Source organism: Pleurodeles waltl, chromosome 3_1 (genome assembly GCF_031143425.1).
Source record: "Pleurodeles waltl isolate 20211129_DDA chromosome 3_1, aPleWal1.hap1.20221129, whole genome shotgun sequence".
Taxonomy (NCBI): Eukaryota; Metazoa; Chordata; class Amphibia; order Caudata; family Salamandridae; genus Pleurodeles; species Pleurodeles waltl.
The window spans coordinates 44,142,793-44,164,553 of NC_090440.1; the positions used below are offsets into that span (position 1 = coordinate 44,142,793).

A 21,761-nucleotide genomic window follows, 5' to 3' on the forward strand; every position below is an offset into this window, starting at 1 on the left:
AAAGAGGAGAAGAAGTTAACCAACGGCTTCAGCATCATACACCTTCTCTTAATTTTATTTTTACATCCAACTTATTTCACAATAAACCTCTTTGAGCACTCGACTTACGACCCAGAGTCATCTGTACCGCCGATCTCCCACCACATTGAGATTGCCTGGGATGAAGAGGAAGAGAGTTCCAGGTCTTCGTGGCGAGGTAGAAGAAGGATCTTCCTCCTGCAGTGGTCTTGCGGTTCCGGGGGATGGTGTCCAGGGCCAGGTGAGCGGAATGGAATTGTCTGGTGGGCGTGCGGAAGGCGAGGTGGTGGCTGAGGTATGCAGGTCCAATGTTGTGGAGGGCTTTGCAGGCATGTGTGAGGAGCTTGAAAGTGATTCTTTTGTTGATCAGGAGCCAGTGTAGGTCTCTCAGGTGCCCTGAGATGTGGCTGCGGCAAGGGATGTCGAGGATATGTCTAGCAAGTGTGTTATGGATTCTTTGCATATTCTTTTGGAGTTTCTGGGTGGTACCTGCAAAGAGTGTGTTGCTGTAGTCGAGCTTGCTGCTGACGTCGCCTGGGTGACTGTTCAAGATTCTATGGGGATCCACTTGAAGATCTTTCGGAGCAGGCAGAGTGTGTGAAAGCAGGAGGACAAGACGGCGCTGACTTGGTGGTTCATAGAGAGCGAGGAGTCGAGGATGGTGCTGAGGGTACGTATCAATCTATCACCTGAAATATAGAAAGTCAATGTGCCCATTTGGGATAGAAGCAGATTTTTCAAAAAGCCTAATGATCTTTACTTTCTATAGCTCTGGAGGGGATCAGCTGGAACACAGCAGAGCAGTAAATGTCCAGCAGTTGACTTAGCAGACATCTTGCCACACCTATCACATTACAGCATTGCCGGTAATAACGTGGGACCTCGCAGTAATTATTGGTAATATTTCACAGCAGCTGGAGGTAAAACACCCTCAACGGTCAGATATTCCCAAGAGGACATGTACAAAGGTAACAGGCCATTGCCTTTTCCGCAAATTTGTTTTGGTGTATTTAGCCATTTGACAGGAAAGGTGAAAATTTATCATTGGCCACAAGATTACTGTTATTGTGTTCTGCTTCACAGCAGCTGGAGGTAAAACACCCACAATGATGCAGAACACAATAACAGTAATCTTGTAGCCAAGGATTAATTTTCACCTTTCCTGTCAAATGGCTAAATACACCAAAACAAATTTGCGGAAAAGGCAATGGCCTGTTACCTTTGTACATGTCCTCTTGGGAATATCTGACCGTCCCAATACCCTTATAGTACTGAGGAAACCTGTTTGTGGGACATTGGTGAGGGAAGACTTTGAGGGATGGGGCTGTGTGTGTGCCTGAAAGAGAGCGTGTGTATGCGAGAGAGTGTGTGAGTGTGTGTGGGTGTGTGTATGTGTAAGAGATTTTACAACACAAAAATACATTTCAAAACGTGACTTGTGGGGCTTCACAATAAGGTTTGAATACAATTCTTTAGTCACATCTGGATCTGATCAGGCAAGCACACTTACGCAATGCCATTTTTAGTGTCAAAGTATGGCAACACCTGCTGGTACATCAAGCAGAAGCAACATTTTATGGTTGGCATGCTAAAACAGTTGAAAAAAATGTATTCTGAAAAAAACAGCCTTACAAAATTAAACTATCAAACCTCAACCACAGCCACAGAGCTCTTAAATGTGAGAGTGCGCAGAGTCCTCAAAAATCACTTCTCAGGGTACTCAGTCGGCAACAGGCAGAGAGGGTGAGGGGGTCACTTAACCATCATTAACTCTCTGGGAAGACATGGGCAAGTAGTTTGAGGCTTAACACAAGAAACACTATACCAAGAATAACATAATAGGGTACATACAATGAGCTAGTGAGCTGAATGGTAATCCCGGGTGAGGTCACCGGAGACAAATAGAGCAGGTGTAAAACAGAGTACATTTATAAAACCAGGGCCCTGGCTGCATAACTACATTGTTTGAAAAGCTCGAAATGTACCTGTAACAAACAAGACACCAAACCAACGCTAAGAGTATGCACATGGTCTTTCAGGGCTCGCAAATGGCTAATGTTCTGAAGCATCACAGATACAAACACGGATGTTTAAAATGGAGGATTATAAACTCCGACAAAACTGGAAAGTTTATACCTCTTTGGTATTTAAACAAGAGTCGTCCTCCTAAATGTTAGTAAGCACCTATCCATCAGAACAAAAAGCAAACTTAAAAGCATCACCAGTACACAGGGTAGTTACTAGACAATGTTTAGAATTTGTGCACATTCACAGGATACAGTGGTGGTAAGATGGACCTTAGGAGAACTGTAGTGCCCCCAAGACCAGCAAGTTAAGAGCGAACAGAGCTCAGCGTGGACAAGAAGAGCATATATGGCTCGGCGTGGACTACAAGAGCGTACAAGGTTTAGGGTGGACTACAAGAGTGTACAAGGCTCAGTGTGGGTAACAAGAGCATGCAGGGCTCAGCGTGAACAATAAAAGTGTACAGGGATCGCCGTGAACAACAAGAGCAAACAGAGTTCTGCATGTGCAACAAGAGCAAACAGGGTCAGCATGGACAACAAGAGCATACAGGGCTCAGCGTGAACAACAACAGTGTACAGGGCTCAGCGTGAACAACAACAGTGTACAGGGTTCCCACGCAGACAACAAGAGGAAACAGGACTCCACGTGTACAAGAGCATACAGGGCTCAGCATGGATCAGAAAAGCATACATGGCTTGGCGTGGACTACAAGAGTGTACAAGGTTTAGGGTGGACTGCAAGAGCGTACAAGGCTCAGTGTGGACAACAATAGCATACAGGGCTCAGCGTGAACAATAAGAGTGTGCACGGCTCGGCATGAACAACAACAGCAAACAGAGCTCTGCATGTACAACAAGAGCAAACAGCGTCAGCATGGACAACAAGAGCATACAGAGCTCAGCGTGAACAACAAGAGTGTACAGGGCTCCCACGCGGACAACAAGAGCAAACAGGACTCCACGTGTACAAGAGCATACATGGCTCAGCGTGGACAACAAGAGCATACATGGCTCAGCGTGGACAACAAGAGCATACAAGGGTCAGCGTGGACAACAAGAGCATACAAGGGTCAGCGTGGACAACAAGAGCATACAAGGGTCAGCGTGGACAACAAGAGCATACAAGGGTCAGCGTGGACAACAAGAGCATACAAGGGTCAGCGTGGACAACAAGAGCATACAAGGGTCAGCGTGGACAACAAGAGCATACAAGGGTCAGCGTGGACAACAAGAGCATACAGGGCTCAGCGTGGACAACAAGAGCATACAGGGCTCAGCGTGGACAACAAGAGCATACAGGGCTCAGCGTGGACAACAACGGTCCCTGCCATCTGACTATCTGGTTAGTCAACTGTGTGCTGGACCATCACACATGGCAGATGAAAGGGAGCAATAAAGAAAAGGATGAAAATAAAACAAGTTGGTACAAAGCAGGGTGTACTCGCCAGGCTGAGTGACTACTGGCTACACAGTACATGCGGGGGTCAATCTCTCTGGGACACCATCTCTGTCACCGATGCAGAGTACAAAGGCTAAGTGGATAGTGATGACCATCTGGATCAAACATGGTTGAAAAACCTTGGTTCTGATTCTACACACTTGCTTCCAAATATGCCAAGCCTGGAGTTTGAATAGTAAATGAACTGATCTGTATTTAGGAATCAAATACAGGTCATAATGTTTGTAGGGAGATATTTATTTAAAGTCAAGATTTTAGCTTTCTATATTTTGGAGTCCGTTTTGCGTCTATATTTTCAAATAGGACTAGTTAACGTGACTATCAAGAAGCCAGTGTTTTGCAGTACATACTTCTGAACAAGAAGAAGGAATTCCCAACAAAAAATAGAAAATGCTTAAGTTGTCAATCTACACAGGTTTCTGGAAGCTGCCAAGGGGCTCTTTTATATGTATGTTGTGATCGTACTCCCACACATGCACAACACTTACTTTCACTTTAATCAGACTTCATATCCTGCTCTCCTTATCTTACTTATGTGTGCGTAATCTGGTGAGTGGGAAGGTGGGCTGGGCAGAAACATTCTTACACTGTAAGAAGCTGCAATATCACTGTATGCTAAAACAATATGACCCAGGTTCTTCACTGGACTTTAAGAGGAAGCAATGGAGACATGTTAACCGTTATGACAAAGGTAGAGCTGACGATATGGGATGCACTCTCACAAATCTAATGGACTAATTTTGGCATCCATCTTGAACCACCTTTCATTGCTAAAATTTTAGTAATGCTTTTAGTGACCAGATGTAAACATTAGGTGACAGTTATATTCACGTTTTAAAAACCTAATGTACAGAAAGCTGCACTGGCAAACGTGTGCACGTCTTATTTTGTGGCGGACATAAATGTGCCTACCAGAATTGACAATGTGCTAACAAGATTAAAATAATGTTGAAGTATATTTTATGCATTAGAGTAACTGTTAGTATTAAACCAAATTTGATTTATAATGTTTAATAATATGAGTTAGTAAAATAAAGTTGTGTGCGCAGAGAAATAAATGCACTTCTCTACGATACTTAGTGTGATGCTTTAACAAAGATTACAATTATTAATGAACAGTTTTTGCATGTTCTGATGTATCATTATTGCTGAATTTATACATTTGCATATTATGTGTGTTTTATTAATAACAATATGAATGCATTATATTTCTATTATGTTAGCATAACTAGGCCTGAGGACTTCATATTTGCAATCATGTAAAAGTGATTAATCATTTCTTTCCCTCCAACATGAATTTTTCCTTTGTCGTTTCTCCTGAATAGCTAAGGGTCCCATTGTTCAATGTACAAGACTTGTTTCCCAATGACCTTGATACTGGAACATTTAGCTTGTGGGCTGAAAGCTAAATCAGTTGATACTTTTAAACTGAACATTTCCCAGGAGAACCTTTGAAATCGTCTTACACCCTCAGAAGAATGTGTAATGTATCAAGTGATGTAGAAAATTGTTATTGGCTACTGGATTCACATGGAAAGAGGAGACGACTTCGTACCAAACCTGAGAATTTTCTCTCATGTTGCAAATTTGATTTGTGCTCAAATTCTAATTGGACTTTGCACCTTTTGTGTGATATGCTCTCATCGAACTGACCAATCAAGCTGTTTTGAGTATTTCTAATTAGGAAAGGACTTCATAAGTTTTCAGTCAGTTCCCCTTTAGAGTCTTGTTCTGTTCATTGCATGTTTACTGATTGGTTCGTTGTGCAGCCCATGTTCTGCACTTCCCCTGATGGTGCCTCTAACGAACTTTACTGATGACCTACATGCTTTGCTGACGAAATGTAATTGAATGCTGACCCTAGGAGACGTATATTGTATTGCAAATGGTATTTTCTCATCATCTGCATTTCTTTAGTAGACGCTAGCGTGCTGACACCTATTTTATTTTTCTAGTTAGTTTACTTAGCCTGGGATAGATAATTATCCAAATTATTTTTGTCTCTCTTTTTAACTTTGCCTGCATGTGTTAGCCCGTTCCCACATATGCATGTCCTAATTTGGATAGCAGTAGGGACATCCTATGTCCAAATCTTGATTTCTGAATCTATGTAATTGATTTGACTAATGCATTCATAGTCTGGCTTAAAGTCTATTTCTGTTTCTCAAATTGTGTTTTTACTAATATTTTTTTGAATGTCTAATGGTGTTGATGTTGAGTATATTAAACTTGTTTCGTAGATTTGGTCAACCTATGTTTTTTATTTACCTTTACAGTTTGATTTTGCACACTATTTATGTGACTTTGGTTTTGTGGTTATCAAATAAAGCTATGAAACATTTATTGATTGGAGTTTTCTTCCGTGGACAAACTGATCATGTTGTTTAAATTTATTGTTGGGTTTGAAATGATTGTGTATGGTTTACCATTCTCTTCACTGGGTCCACTGATCCCTCGACCTCAGAGAAGCATTTTCAAATCCTGTCAAGAATGAGAAAAAGGGCTTAGCAAATCTGGTAGCAGAGTAAAGGTTCTGCCCCCTGAGGAAGGGAAACATATATTTTGTTTAGTGTTAAGGGTGACAAATTTGGTAGTAGAGTAACGGTTATGTCCCTGGGAAGGGGTAACTGTATTTTTGTTCTGTATTGGGGTTGACAAAACTTGATGGTAGAGTGGTGGTTATGTTTCAAAAGTGCTCACATTGTAAGTTGTTCTATGGGTAGTTTGAGAGATTGATGAATTTCCAGCACTGTGTTACAAGTATATGGTGTATGTATAAGTAGGGATTTGCGTTTGTGGAGCTTTTTGCTACAAATTGCGGTGAAGTGTGATGTTGTGAGGTGTTTGTGGAGTCATCGTACTCAAAGTGATTGTGGCATTTTATGCTAAAAAATGCCGGCGGTTGTTGTTTTTGTTGATGGATCAGTTGAGACCTAAAACCCTGGGGTAATGCACAAGTGTATGAAGACACTTGGTTAATTTATTGTCTGCAGTGAGGTATTGGTAATGAGGCATCATTGACCAGTAGCTTTCCTTGTGTGAGTGTAAGCTGTTGATTGGTATTAGGTGAACTGGAGTGCATGAGGAGGATCCATATTAACAATGGTGACATTTGCTGGTCAAGTCTTACTCATGTAATTGTGGAAGCCACAGCCAGAAGTGTAGTCTGTACAGTTTCAAGGTGTTTGAGTTCATACTCTTAGGGAGCAGACAGGTTTTTGTTTTAGTGCTCTCAATCTTGCTTTGAGTGTATGTGAAAGTAGTTGTGGAAGAAACAATTACAAAGCGACTGCAGCTGCTGAGTGAAGTGAGACATCAGTTGTACCACGCTGTGATAGATCAGTTAGTGAGAAAGCTGCATACGTATTAGTGGACAAGACTGCACTGCCATTGGATGAGAACAGCTTGCGAAATGAACCGTGTGATTGAATTTACTACCTGGTTTCATTGAAATTTGTATTATTGATTGAAAATTAGTGCAAAAAATGATTTTTTCAAAGCTTTAAGAAGTGTGCTGAGACAAGAAGTATTTATTCCAGTTAGGGAGGGGGAAAAGACAACACCCAAGGGAACACCAGCATATAACGTGGCAGAGGCACAAGGAGTTTCACCATGTATTTGGGTTAGACAGTGGTCTAAGATCATTGAGAAAGATGGTTCATTGGCTTTTACGTGTTATGGAACCTTTAATTTGAGTATTTTAGAAATTTGAGGAGAGTATTGTGTGAATTTAAGCCTCCTCCAAGACCTGCACAGTTTGAAGCTCTTGCTATTTGGGAAATTGTTGCTAGGCAAAAAGAAATGGCAAGGTTTGATAATAGAATGAGGAGAGCAGAGAACACACTAACAGAAGATAGATGGGATGAATAGCAGAAAAGGTGGATAACAGAAATATCAGATGAGGTGCGAATGTTTCCAGTAATCACAGAAGGTGGTGCTGGGAGTACAAAACTTAAAAGGAAAAAGAAGCAGACAGAAAAGGTTGACAATTCAGATGAATATTTTGGAACCTGAAATTGCTTTAGAACTGAACTTTGAGATTTCAGTGCTGCTTGATGAGCAGGCATTATATCTTGCAAGTGCTGACAAGTGATTACCAGTTGGTTTGTTACTAGAGACATTTGAACTTTTAGTAGTCATTTTGAACTTTTACAAATGGAAAAAACTTGGTGGACTTTCTAGTAGCTCAAGAACTTTGTATGTAAGTGCAAAAAGACTTTGAAAAGAGATTTTTGATTTTGTTTTTGCTATGCTCACTTAAAGAGACAAAAAAAGAAAAAGAGAAAAAGACTGTGAATAATTGAAAGCCGCTTTAATGTTTTGATTTTGCATTTTGATTTCTGAATTTGATATCTTGGTCCGACTCTAGACATGCCATGAATTTGGATCAAGAATAACGGAATAAATGTAAGTATGTGTGTATAGGATTAGCAATAGTGTGTGTGATTGTGAGCATTTTATTGATTGCTGGTTTGAGTGTGTCTGTGAAAAACAAAGTTGAGACCACAATTACACCATTGCTGAAAGAGTTGCATACAAAATGAGATCCCCGTATGAAGATAAGCGATTGCTTTATCTTGATGACTTAAAGGGAGATTTGTCTTCAAATGTATACAATAGGTTACTGTATGAATACACTGAACTATAGATGTGTGTGATTGTTATGTTTGTACATCGATACCGTCATCAGCACAGGAAGGAATCACAAATCACAGCTTACCACTAACGTATGGCATATCTTGTTGTCTATTACTAAGCCGACTGTATAACCAAGAGTATTTCTATTATAAGGTTGAACTTGAGTTTTCCTTTGTGCCTATTACCAGCATCTGAGTAGTATTCCTAAAGTGAAAAACACTGACATTGTGGGAAGGTTCTTTGAACTGACCCTAACTTTTGGAACTACATATGCACACAAGAACAATTTAACATGCATTTTCACACAAGTTGAGAAGGAGTTCATTAATCCAGTGGATGAAGGAAGAAAATCAATGAAAACCAAAATAGAAAAGGGAGTAGTTTTACAGAGTTGGCAAAACGATGCTACCCATCTTGCAAGTAGTGATACACAGAAGCTTAGCTCTATATTGGCAACAAGTAGGGAAGCTATGTACATACAGATTCAGTCAAAGACTGACACAAAATTTATAGGGACCAGTGACTGTAGACGTGTTTTTGTTTAGGAGTGTTTGGGATTTTATATTAAATGGACAGAACCCTGAGGTACCAGGTGTTTATTTCATTTGTGGGAAGAATGGCTATTACAAGCTGCTGAAAGGCTAGTATGGCACATATTACTTAGGGGTAGTTTTTCCGAAAATCTACCATGATGACAATTTTGACAATCCAGTCTGGAAGGAGAAACCGAAATCCAGAGCAAGGAGAGGAGCTAGTGCAGCAGAGATTACAGTTGTTATATTTTGTGCCATCATTTCATCAGTTGGTGTGATCTTCAATGATATAAAGATTAGAAAGTTGTCAACAATTGTAGACAAGATGTTTACTGATTATGCTGGAGCAATGTTGGTAATGGATACAGAGATGGTTGCTGTGAGATCAATTGTTTTGCAACATTGTGTTGCCTTAGACATATTGGCAAAGGAAGGCGGAGTCTGTAAAGTTTTACAGACTCAACACTGCTGCTCTTTTACATCCGACAATATATAGGAGATACGGAAGTGTATCTCTAACATGACAAATCTGAAAAATTACCTGAAGGACTCAAAGGAGCCTTGGAGGCAATAGGTAAAGGATTTTCAAGTATTGGATCATGGTTTGGAGACTTGGGAGAGGGAATATTAAGGATGATCCCATGATCTTTGTTGATCGTGGCTTTGTGTGCTTTAGTCACACTTGGATTTCACAAGCTATACACATTTTGGAAGGTGCTAAGAGTAAACAGAGGAGGGAAGAGGTTGAAATGGAACCTGAAGAGAATTGAGAGTTTCAGTAGACCAAGGCCAATACATTATGACACCAAAATTCTTTGAGTTGTCTCACTGAAATGAGTGTCCTTTTTGCAACGGCATAGATTGCCATCAGAGGGATTCCTCTGATGGCAATTTTAAAAGCCATTTTAAAAGCCTAACGTAGAGAAAGCTGCACTGCCAAGTATTGTAAAAGTGCTTACATTTTATGACGGACACCAATGTGCCTACCAGAATTGACAATGTGGTAATAAGATTAAAATGATGCTGAAGTATATTTTATGCGTTAGAGTAACTGTTAGTATTGAAACAAATTTGATTTATGTTTAATATGTCATATTGATATAAAGTTGCATGCGCAGATAAATAAATCCACTTCTCTGTCATAACTAATGTAAAGCTTTAACAAAGGCAGCAATTATTAATGAAATGTTTTTACATATTATTATTAATGTTGAATTTATAAGTTTGCATGCAGACAGGGAACACTGCGAGGGCGCTAATGCACCCTGCATCCTCCAGCATTGTCGCCAGCTCGATTAACCTGAGTTTACGCTGCTGACCTAGCATGAAACTCTTAATGGGCCTGGTGGGGAGGTAGCCACTAAGACGGCAACCTCTGTCGGAAGTTCGGCGGATGGCCTAAACCCTCCGCCAAACTCGTAATAAGGCCCTATGTGTGATTTATTAATAACAATATTAACGGACTATATTTCTTGTGTTAGCATAACTAGGCCTGAAGACTTCAAATTTGCAGTCATATAAAAGTGATGAGTCATTTCTTTCCTTCTACCCTGAATTTTTCCATTAGGTCGTTTTTCATGGATAGTAAAGGGTCCTTTTGCTCAATGCACAAGACTTGTTCCCCAATGACCTTGATTCTGGAACATTTAGGCCTATGGACTGAAAGCTAAATCATTTAATACTGTTAAACTGAATATTTCCCATGAGAACTGTTGAAATCGTCTTCCACCCTGAGAAGAATGCGCAGTGTGTCAATTGATGTACAAAAATTGTTATTGGCTATTAGATTCACATGGAAAGAAGAGGTGACTTTGTACCAAACCTGAAAATTTTCTGTCATGTTGCAAATTCGATTTATGCTCAAATTCTAATTGGACCTTGCCCCTTTCGCATGATATGGACTCATCAAACTGACCAATCCAGCTGTCTTGAGTATTTCTAATTAGGGAAGGACTTTGTAAGTTTTCAGTCAGTTCCCCTTTAGAGTCTTGCTCTGCTCCTTGCTCCTTGGATGTTTCTTTATTGTTTCCCTATGCAGCCTGTGTTCTGCACTTCCCCTGATGGTGCTCCTAACAAACTTTGCTGATGATCTACATGCTTTGCTGATGAAACTGAGTTGAATGCTGACCCTAGGAACACCACGAAAACCCTAGCAGATAGGAGGTATATTCAATTGCAATTGTTGTTTTACCCTGACCTATGTTTCATTAGTACAAGGTAGCATGCTGACACCTGTCCATTTTATGTTTCTAGTTAGTTTAACTTAGTCCGAGATATGTGATTTTCCAAATTATTTTTGTCTTTTTGACTTTTGCCCACATCTGTTGGCCTGTACCTACACATGCTTGTCCCAATTTGGTTAGTAGTAGCGACATCCTATGTCCAAACTCTGATTTCTGAATCTGTGTAGTTTAAAATGACTAAGGTTTTCAAAGTCCAAACTAAAGTCTATTTCTATTTCTCAAATTGTGTCTTTACTAATATGCATTATTCTTCTTGAATGGTGCTGAGGTTGAGTAGAATAAACCTGTTTCATAGATTTGGTCGACCTATGGTTTTTATTTACCTTTACAGTTTGATTTTGTGCCCTATTTATGCATTGTGGTTTTAAAATAAACTTTTGAAACTTTTATTGCTTGGAGTTTTCTTCTGGGAACATATTAATCATGGTGTTTAAATTTATTGGTGGGTTTGAAATGATTGTGATTGGTTAACCACGCTCTTCAGTGGGTCCTTCACTTAACCTCAGAGAAGCATTTTCGAATCCTGTGAAGGATGGGAAACATGCGTTGCCATAACTTCCAGCTCGTGTCTGTCCTGTCAGCACCTGGTGCAGAGAAGAGTGAGGAACATTAGCAGCAGTAGGCTTTTCTTTGTCACTGGTGGAAAAGTGAAGCGAAGGAAGGGCCTAAAAGAGAAAAGGAATCCGCTTTAAACTTCATGTGCTTGCTCCCATCATACTCATTTGTGCAGAGTAACAGGTAATTCACTTGTAAAATCTCTAGTAAGGGCTGTGCTACACCCTAGTTTTAACTCCTCCATGTAAGTCAGAGCTGAGGCTTCCCCCAGAGACTAAAAAAGGTAATATTTATGGCCCAGAGCTGGTGCCTGAACTCGCTCTAGGGAAGGAACAGCCTTGGATTTGTAGCTCCTGTCTCAATGCATCCTTGGTTTCAGTGATCCAGACACTAAATTAGCAGTAGCCTCTGCTAGAACAAACCCCATCACCTATTCAACATTGTCCTAACATCAAGGTTGAAGAGGGGCATCACTACGGCAGAGTATATATGTGCGTGAAAAGGCGACATTCTGGCAATGTTTCTTCCCTTGAATCTCAACAGACGAAATATACCTTTATCCTCACCTAGTGGGTGCAACAACTGCTGGATGGAAGACTCCGATCATAAGAAAGGGGTCTTTTTCACCCTAAGTGAGTGATCGTGCTTGCTCTTACTGCAGTCTTTTCCAAGTATAATTATTCAACGATAAAAAATTCCATAACCAGCACAGGTGCAACGGTTGCTCTACTGGTTGGCTTAGGAGGGTTTGGCACCTTGCGTCATACTTTGTTGATTGTAGCCTAGTTCTGAGTTGTTAAATTAGACCATCCAGAAAGGATTCAGGCTTTATATGTTTCACAAAGGCATATTCTACCCTTTCTCCACAGTATCTTCCATAATCAGCTGGTGGTATGGTTTCCTCTTCAGCTGGTGTTTGAGAAGTAGCTAAATGCTCCTTATAAACTATTGATAAATAGGATAACGAACATCTGTTAAATATAAAGGCAGAGAAGGTGGAGGAGAAGAAAAGTCATTAGAGCCTAGAGTACCTGGTGAAAATGGAGCTCATGAGGATGTTTCGCAACAGTTGAGAAGAGTGCCTAAGGTTGAGAACAATTTCTAAGGTAGTAGAAAAAGATTGTGAAGGTTCAGCCTTTGTTGACGTTCATTAGAGACTGTTGTCAGAGGCCCAATTATTGTATTTTGTTGTGTGGTTAAAAAAATCAAACATTAGTACGAGTAAGGCAAAGATACAACCCGTGCCAGAGCCAATACTGAAATTATAAATTATTTGACCTTTTATTTTATATTTTTTTCTTTTTCCCCCTCCGTGAAACATGTTCAGGGAAATTCCAAGGCAAGAGTATGGCTCTCAGTACCATATAGGCCTTATTAGACTTGAATATGTTGTCTGGTGACAAGTATCCTCATTTCTTGCAAATGGATGTTTGTCCATCATCTTCTTACAGGCGTGTACACACCGAGGGACAGGCTGGGGGCGAAAGAGGAAAGTATTATACCAGTATTGCTATTCAATGACCAGTACTTAAATCCTATTCACTGAGTGTGATGCTTGGTGCCCTGTCACAAAGACAATGGTCTTCTGTGATACAAGAACTTCCTTTGACATCACCTGAAGTCTCCTCTTCAGTAACCTTTGTTGGGATTCTCGTACAGAAACATAGCATATAAATGATCCCCAAGGAAGACAAGGACGGGTTCATTGCATCATTTGGCATACCACAGTGTACTGTGCCAAAACATGCTTTCTACCACTTGTAGTTATTTCCTGCTTTGCATACAATGCACCCACATTAAACCTCCGTAACAATATAGTATGCCCTAACGAAACCTCAAATAGTTGCAATTGTCATCAGGAAGTTTGCAGTTAAATGGCTGATGATGAAGTAAAACATCTTTATAGAGTAGTGAATACAAAGTTTAGGAGCACTATTACATATGGTGTACAACTATGGAGCAGATATGATTCCTATGAGGACATTAAACGGTTTGAAAAAAGGCTCTGGACTTCAAGCTATGAAAGCTATCCCACTGTAACCCATGGCAGATACGAGATATAAACTGATGAATGAAATGTACAATTCAGTCACTCCCTATTGAAAATGGAAGTATTTACACCCACTGAGGAAGAACAGGAAAGAATGGAGAGCAGATAGTTAGTATTTAACAGACCATGGTGCATCGATGGAGGTTAAATAAAGCAGTCTGCCACGCGTAAAACAGGAGCTTGTAGTTTTGCACACATCTCTATTTAAATTTGTAATTAAGGGACATTTGACATTAAAGGCAGTTAGAAAAGAGGGGGGAACAGATGCGAGACTGAGACCACAGAGAAGGACATATTGGCCCTGGATTTGGAATATTTAGAGATGGCAGGAGACCTGCTTGAGAGGCCAATACAAGCCAAAATTAAGAAACATGGATTCCTCTCCACAAATGGAAGACCATCATACATGCATGTAAAGGAAGCTATATTAGAGAGGGGCAAAAAAGTAAATCAATCAATGGTTCTTGTAGAGCGCGGCTAATTACCCGTTCGGGTCTCAAGGCACTGAGGGAGGTGGGTGGAGGTGTTGTGCAGTTCAGTCAAAGAGACACGTCTTGAGATCCTTCCTGAATTGAGGCAGTGAGGGTGAATGCCTGAGATGTAGCAGTAGCGAGTTCCAGGTCTGCGCAGCGAAGTAGGAGATGGATCTCCTCCGGCCAATGGCTTGCAGATCCTTGGTATAGTGGCCAGGTCCAGGTGGGAGGAGCGGAGATGTCTGGTGGGTGTGTAGAAGGAGAGGCGGTGGTTGAGGTATGCAGGTCTAATGTTGTGGAGGGCCTTAAAGGTGTGAGTGAGGAGTCTGAAGGTGATTCTTTTGTTGATCAGGAGCCAGTGAAGATCTCTCAGGTGACCGGAGAAGTGGCTGCTGCAGGGGATGTCCATGATAGGTTTGGCAGAGGTGTTCTGGATTCTCTGAAATTTCTTTTGGAATTTTTGGGTGGTGCTGACAGAGTGCATTGCCGTAGTCGAGCTTGCTGCTCACCAGCGCCTGGGTGACTGTTCTGCTGGACCCAGTGGGGATTCACTTGAAAAATCTTCTGTACCAGGGGGAGCAAGTGGAAACAGGAGGATGAGCCGGCATTGATTTGGAGGTTCATTAACAGTGAGGAGTCGAGGATGATACAGAGGTTACGTGCGTGGTCAGGCGGTGTGGGGGAGAGGAGGGTCCGAGCGCTGCAGGCCACCAGGAGTCGTCCCACGTGGAGTGGGTGTTGCCCAGGATGAGGACTCTGGTTTTGTCAGAGTTGAGTTTGAGGCAGCTGTCCTTCATCCAGGCAACGACTGCCTTCATCCTGATGTGAAAGTTGCTCTTAGTGGATGTAGGTTCGTCGGTGAGGGAGAGAATCAGCTGGATGTCGGCGTAGGAGACAATGTTGAGTCAGTGACTTCTGACGATGTCTGAAAGCGAGACCATGTAGATGTTGAAGAGGGTGGGGCTCAGAAAGGAGCCCTCAGGAACTCCACAGCTGATCTCTATAGGCTCCGAGGAGAACATGGGAGCATGACTCTCTGGGTTCGGCCGGTGAGGAAGGAGAGGAACCACTCTGAGGCTTTGCCGCGGATGCCAGAGTCGTGGAGTCTTGTGTAGATGGTGTGGTGGTAGATGGCGTCGAAGGCGGCAGAGAGGTCCAGGAAGATGAGGGCTGCGATTTCGCGTGGTCGAGGACAGTGTGGATGTCATCTGTTGCAGAGAGGAGTGCAGTCTCTGTGCTATGGTTGTTTCTAAAGCCTGATCCGGAGGGGTCCAGGGTGTGGTTTGTTTCAATGAATTTGGCGAGTTGGGCGTTGATGACCTTCTCAATTACTTTGGCTGGGAAGGGGAGCAGCGAGGTGGGTCTGTAAGTTTTTTAGGTCCATTGGGTAGGCAGTGGGTTTTTTCAGCTACGGGGTAATTTCTGTGTGTTTCCAGTCTTCAGGGAAGGTGGCAGACTTGATGGAGCAGTTGATGGTGCGGCAGACTTTGGGGGCGAAGGTGGTGCCGGCTCGGTTGAAGATGTGGTGGGGGCAGAGCCCAAGGGGTCTCCAGAGTGGATGGTTTTCATGATTCTTAGGGTGTCGTCACTGGTGAGGTTGGTCCAGTTGAGCAGGGTCGGCTGCAAACTGGAGCATTTTGATGCGATGGTTGCAGGTGGGTCCTGGGTTGCGAAGCTGTCGTAGATGTCTATGATCCGGTGGTGGGAGAAGGTGGAGAAGTTGCTGCAGCGATCTTGGGAGGGGGGGGATGTCTGTGGCATCCATGCTGGGTTTGGCAAATTCTTTGATCATGGTGAAGAGTTCTTTGCTGTTGTGTGAGTTGGCGTTGATATGTTCCTGTATGGCAGTTTTCTTTGTGGCTCTGATGAGGTGGTGGTGTGTTGTAACAGTGGTTTTGAAGGCTGCATGGTCAGACGGGGTACTGCTGCTCCTCCATCTTCTCTCGAGACGTCTGCAGGTGTGCTACGACTCCTGGGACGGCAGGGTAGAACCAGCTGGCTTTCTCGGAGGGCTGTTTGCCAGGAAGGTTTCTTGAGGAGAGCCAGTGTGTTGGTGCAGTCGGAGAGCCATAGGTGGAGGTTGCGTGCTGATGTGTTGGCTTCCGTGGAGGTTGGCGGTGGTGTTTTGCAGAGGGGAGTTTGCCTTCGGAAACCTTGTTCCAGCTTCTACGCAGGTAGCGGTGGGCGCTGTGGATTTGGTGAAGGAGAAGTGGATGCAGCTTTATAAATTTGGATGGTCAGGCATATATCTGATTTTGAGAATGTGGTTATGAAGGACCCTTTATACATATTCTGTTGGGATGTCCTACTATTCAATTTTTCTGGATGAAGACAGAAAAATGATAGAAAAATGTTAACAATACCCCTCCAACTTGAGATACCTATGGGAATACGGAGGGCGTGATACCATCAAGACCTTACAAGATATCAGAAATTGTTTGATAAATTAGGATTGATTGTGCTCAAGGGGGATATTGCACAAAATGTGGGTCGTGCGATAGTGGCACCACAAACACAATTAAAAGCTGGTATTGAAATATCGACTGGTGTGTGCAGGCAGAAAGAGTAATTTGAGTATCAAAAATAAAAAGCATGGACTCGAAGGAACGAACAACAAGAGGCGGAGGTGCTAGAAAATCACAGAAGGACTGGAACGTTAAGGACAACATAGGGAACACTCAAAAGGACTTCCATTGAGTGTAATCCGGTAATGGGGTTATGTCTCCAACTTTGACAAACTTCACTTGCAATGTCGCAGGCTTAATGGTACCGATGATCATATCACACAATTTCTTTGGTTGTAAAAAATATGCTTTATGTTCTGTGTCAAAGTTTTCTTCTTTGTGCTTTCCTCTATCGCTGGCACTTTAAAACAATTCACGGTATTTAGAAAAAGCACTGTTAGCCGATGAGATTGGAGTAAAGGAATTTACATATCACAGCAAAAATATGGATGTTAGAGGAATTTCTTACTTAAGAACATCCACCTCTGCACAAACTGAGAAAGCATTTGGGAAAGCGCACTTCAGGTTTACAACAAGGAGAATTTTTACAAACTGATGCTACAGTAAAGACAATGACAACAGGCTTAGTACATTCAGAAACTAAAAACTACTGATGAGAGGTCACTGAAAAGATTAAATGAATTTCCTAGAAAGGAATAGTAAGCATCAAAGACCAGAACTGTGTACATGAAATTTAAAGATCTGTGTCCCACCGCAGGTTTTTTTTTTTTACAAAAAGGTCAAATGAGACTAAGTAAGCCATTAAAAGGGCCGTGCTTGTGTGCAACGCAAAATAAATAATTTGTGGCTGTTTCCTGATAATCTGCCCAAAATATAGATTAAGAATAGAGTAAAGTGCAAGAAGTAGTCTGGAATTAAATCAGATTAGGTAATGGTTTTCCAGTTGGGGAAAAAGATCAAATGGAATGCTGCAAGACTGTCCACCCTTATGGGAGAAGTCCGGAAGGCAAGGCAAAAAAACTGTGCATCCGGCATTTAGACTGGTTTTAAGTCTCAATAAGGAATTTGCAAGAGAAATAATGAAGCAAGCTAGCCATTGTTTCTGTCCTTTCTAGACAGTGCACATTTTAGGTTATAATGTTTGCAATCTACAAAGCCACTTCAGCTCAGAAAGCTCTTGGTCAGCATATGAAGCACTTCCTTGCATTATTCCACTCTGAACTGTAAGCAGATTCACAATTACCATACCATTTGGGTTTGTCCCAAAGCTATCCTAACAAAGAAATCCAGTAATCCTTATCCTCTGGAGTAGCAATGATACAGAAGTTTACAGTCCTTTCTAAGAGCTTTGTGAGATAGTTTGCTTTTAAACGTTGATAAGCTATTTTCATGCCTTATGCGTTTATCATTTATGGTTGTGTTTGTATAGCTTGAAAGCTCGTTATGCCGGAATAAAGAAAATGAAATTGAGAATGCCTCAGCGAAAAAGTTCAAATTCATTGTGCCATACCTGTACATTTAAAAAAAAAAAAAAAAAAAAAAAAACTTTTAAACAATGAAATAATTTGGATATGAATGTAATAAAGTCCATTGTTTAATTTGAACATATCAATGATTAAACTAAAATGTTAATAAACTAATGGAATATATTGTAGATTGTATTTTGAAACGAAAAGCATAACTAAGTGCATCAAATACAAGGAACGTTACTGGTGTGGAGAAACCACACTGCACGTGGAGCAAGAAGACACATTACATATTTTGTCAAATATATGATGGTGTGGTTATTTCAAATAAATAAAAGCGTAAAGGTCACAGAGAAAGTAAGCTAGAACCAAAGAAGGGAACACTCAAAGACGTCAGTAGGTTGCGAGTAGCTCTCTATACCTTTAGGTCTAGCTTTATGAATGCCACAGACATTCCAATTCCTACTTAATGTAGATGATATTATAAGTACTAATGTAAGAACTTAAATAGCTTTGCGATTGAGTGATCAGCATTCAATTTATGAATGAAACATTGTTTCTTCTTAACATTCCTAAATGAGATTGTCTGTTTTCACTGTTTGCTGCTGTACTAGATAAATTCAAATTTGAAATAGGTCTCTTTAGGGAGGAAGAGTGCAACACAGCTACTTGATCTCTTCTCTGCTTCTCCCCTCCTCCCCATTATTTATCTGGTAAAATCAAAAGGATAAAGTAATTGCCTTATGTATGTGTGGCAGACCAGACGTGTACAGTTGATCTGCATGCATTGTGGCTCTTAGTGCAATATTCTGAGGGCTGAGCCTTTCCTTTTAAAACGCTAAAGTCTGTAATGCTTTTGTTACATATACACAACTATAGATTGGTAACAGTGACTACCAAGAATGTTTTTTGTGGAAGGGCTATGAGTCACATCATATAGGTGAGAGCGTAGAGGTATAATGTCACTCAGAACCCAGAGATGTGTCACTGTTACTGATCTATAGCTCTATGCTACATATGACATGCCCAAATTACCTGCCCCCTTCAGTCAATTGCAGAGGAGTAATAGGGAAACCATATATGACATGGCCTCTGTTTCCTGTCCTAAATGCCGACCACTATTGTGCCTTACCAACTCCTACCACTCCCACACCCCCAAAAGCTTTTTTTAGAAGCAGCGCACCACTGATAGGCTCTCAGAGTGCCCCGTCAGAGCAGCTGGAATTCCTTTATAACATCACAACAGTATTAAACAACTTTTGATTCCCACTGTTGCTATGTCTTTACAGTGAATAACCAGATTTTGAATCTAGTGTTCCCGGTAGAGGTTTCCAATGGAAGCCATGCATAGCAAATCTTATTAATTTCAGAGAACGGTTTCTGATTTGGTTGCAAAAAGTACCCTCTTGACCACTTAACTGTCCATACCTGTGTGCATAAATAATGCAAAACTAGTATTTCATTTACCAATCTAGCTAGCAAAGGAATTCTAAAATTCATATTTTGATCCTGTTTCCAATTAAAGTTTCTTGTCAGTGAGACACTCAAGCCCTTCTTGAAATGGCCCTATATATGTATCTAGTTACGACTGAAGTTAGTAGACTAATACATCAAACTCACTAGGTTTACACACAATTTTCTTCAGAGAGACCAAACTCCAGCCTCCTGTAAGGGGGACCTGTCCAAGAGTACTGTAAAATACTTTTTACTGCACAATTCGCAATAAGGTCTTGGGTGAGGTCTCTCAAATCCTTCATGTAAAGTGATAATTCGTCCATAGTAGTTCTAATCAATATGACAAACTCTTAAAGTTGTTAAAATTTTCCCATAGCTTTTAAAGTGGTTGAAAATGTCAAAATTAAAAATTGGCGCTTAACTTACATGCACACATCAATGCAGTAGTCCAATCATTCCTTTTTACAAATGCATACACTAATGAACCTACAAAATCTTTTCATGCTTTCACAGAGCGATTTTGATGAATGCATTTGTTTTAATGATGGCGAACTTCTGCAATGCTGTGTGTTTTGGACTGCTAGGAAGGAAATTCCAAAATTACAGATCGCTCAAATTGCTGCTGCCGCCAACTGTTCTACTTAAAGCACTTTGACCACAGTTCTGCAGTTTTGGCATCCCTACATTTGTTACCAGTTACAAGGAATAAAAGTTTAGTTTCTGGTGCTTAAGTAATATATAAATGTAGAGATGTGGATTAGTGCATCCAAACATACAGTTCAAACTTTATCTCCTCCCTCGTAAATAATGTTTCAAAAATCTAGATTATTTAACTCTATAAAAGGACGCAAGTTGGTGAAAACCTGGCTTTATCCACACCATAAGACACACAAATGGTGATGGGAGGCTGTTTACAATATGTCTAACCACTGGCAATAGCTCAGATAGCACTCCAACCCATTGTTCTTTTGCTCACCATGCCTCCCGAGTTTGGTCCCAGCCATATGCAAATCAGTCTTGACCCTGCTCCTCATGGGAAAAGTCCAGCCTGAACTGCCAAGCCGGGTCCTCCCTGAACCAGAACACAAGCAACCAAGGCCCAGATCTACACAATATTAATTGAGTTTCAACTATGTGCAGCACCTGTAGTTTCTTAGAAACACAATACTTGCACGTAAAGCTGCACCAATCAGTCAAACAAACGCAATGTCCAGTTATGTACAACAACATTGCCATCTCTAAGGTGGCATTTAACCTGCATCAGTTCTGATCAATGTTACTGGCCCAGCATACTTAAAAATGTTCGTTATCTTCAGTCATTCAGAGACATCAATCACAAACACAACTATTAACCATCATACTCCTACAAGTGAGAGAAATCTGTCTATTCTCGACCTCCAGAGCTATAAGAATGGCTTCAGGTATTAGTCAATTTTAATGTATGTTGAATTAATAAATAACTGTTGATATTGTCATCTCTAAATTAAACAGACAGCGCCACCATGTGGCAGACCGTTATAAATTAAGGTGTTAACAATTAAGTGCCGGAAACCACCGGCTCAACCTAAGCTTTGCACCTGGGACACAATGTTACTCGAAGTAACAAGCTGTGGCACGCAACAGCCTAACATACTCGCAAACCACGGGAATGAAACATATCCGGGGTCTGAAAACTTGACAGCCGAACATGCAGGAATGCTTTGGTCTGCATTAAATAGATTAAGGGAAGACATTGTCCCCGTATAAACTCCAAACACGGCGGGCACATCAAACCCAGCTACATTCACGACCCCATGACTCCTGGCTCACCAGCAGATGGCAGCACTTCCCTCGCCTTCACTTCTCTTCCGGTGTCTCGCCGGAGGAAGTCCCGCCCGCTAGTACAGCACAAGGCGCATGCGCGCAGAGCGCTGCCCCACCCCCTAACAAGGAAGCAGGCCTCGCTCGCCAGTTGAGAAACAAAGATCCCGCCGCTTCTGTCCCGCACGTCTTCAGCAGCTTCTAAGTCATTGCTTGAGCGGAATTGCAGTTCAAAATGCTAGCCCAAGTCTATATAAAATATCGAACATTTGATAAGTTATTCGACAATCAGTGTACGACGCAGTATTACATTTAGCTAAAACTGTCGTGAACGTTTGAATTCTTCCAACTATTTTGAAAAAGATCACAATTGTTTACGTTTGTTAGAGAAATACGACGCCTAACATCAATTTAGCGCAAAGGATCATTAAAATTATTAACGAAATTAAACATTCCAACATGGCCGCCACAACTACTTCTTCCTGTTATTATACAACGGGCCTGTCACTTGCAACTGGAATCCGAGGCAGCCATATTGGAACAGTCCCGATTTTACTGAACGGAGTGACAGGTGGTGAA

At 41.4% G+C, this 21,761-nt stretch overlaps 1 protein-coding gene across 5 annotated transcripts in view; it reads right to left on the reverse strand.

Annotated features, from left to right (window-relative positions):
- ALKBH3 (alkB homolog 3, alpha-ketoglutarate dependent dioxygenase) overlaps positions 1-21,265 on the reverse strand; it is a 138,335-nt gene extending 117,070 nt beyond the window's left edge. For 3 of the 5 annotated variants that reach the window (XM_069221806.1, XM_069221803.1, XM_069221805.1), the window contains exon 1: positions 21,192-21,255. The gene's annotated coding sequence lies outside the window, so the exon portion shown is untranslated. Of the gene's footprint in view, positions 1-108; positions 708-21,191 lie in introns of all 5 variants that reach the window. The other 2 variants (XM_069221807.1, XM_069221804.1) reach the window with 1 other exon arrangement.
- Between the last annotated feature and the right edge of the window lie 496 nt (positions 21,266-21,761).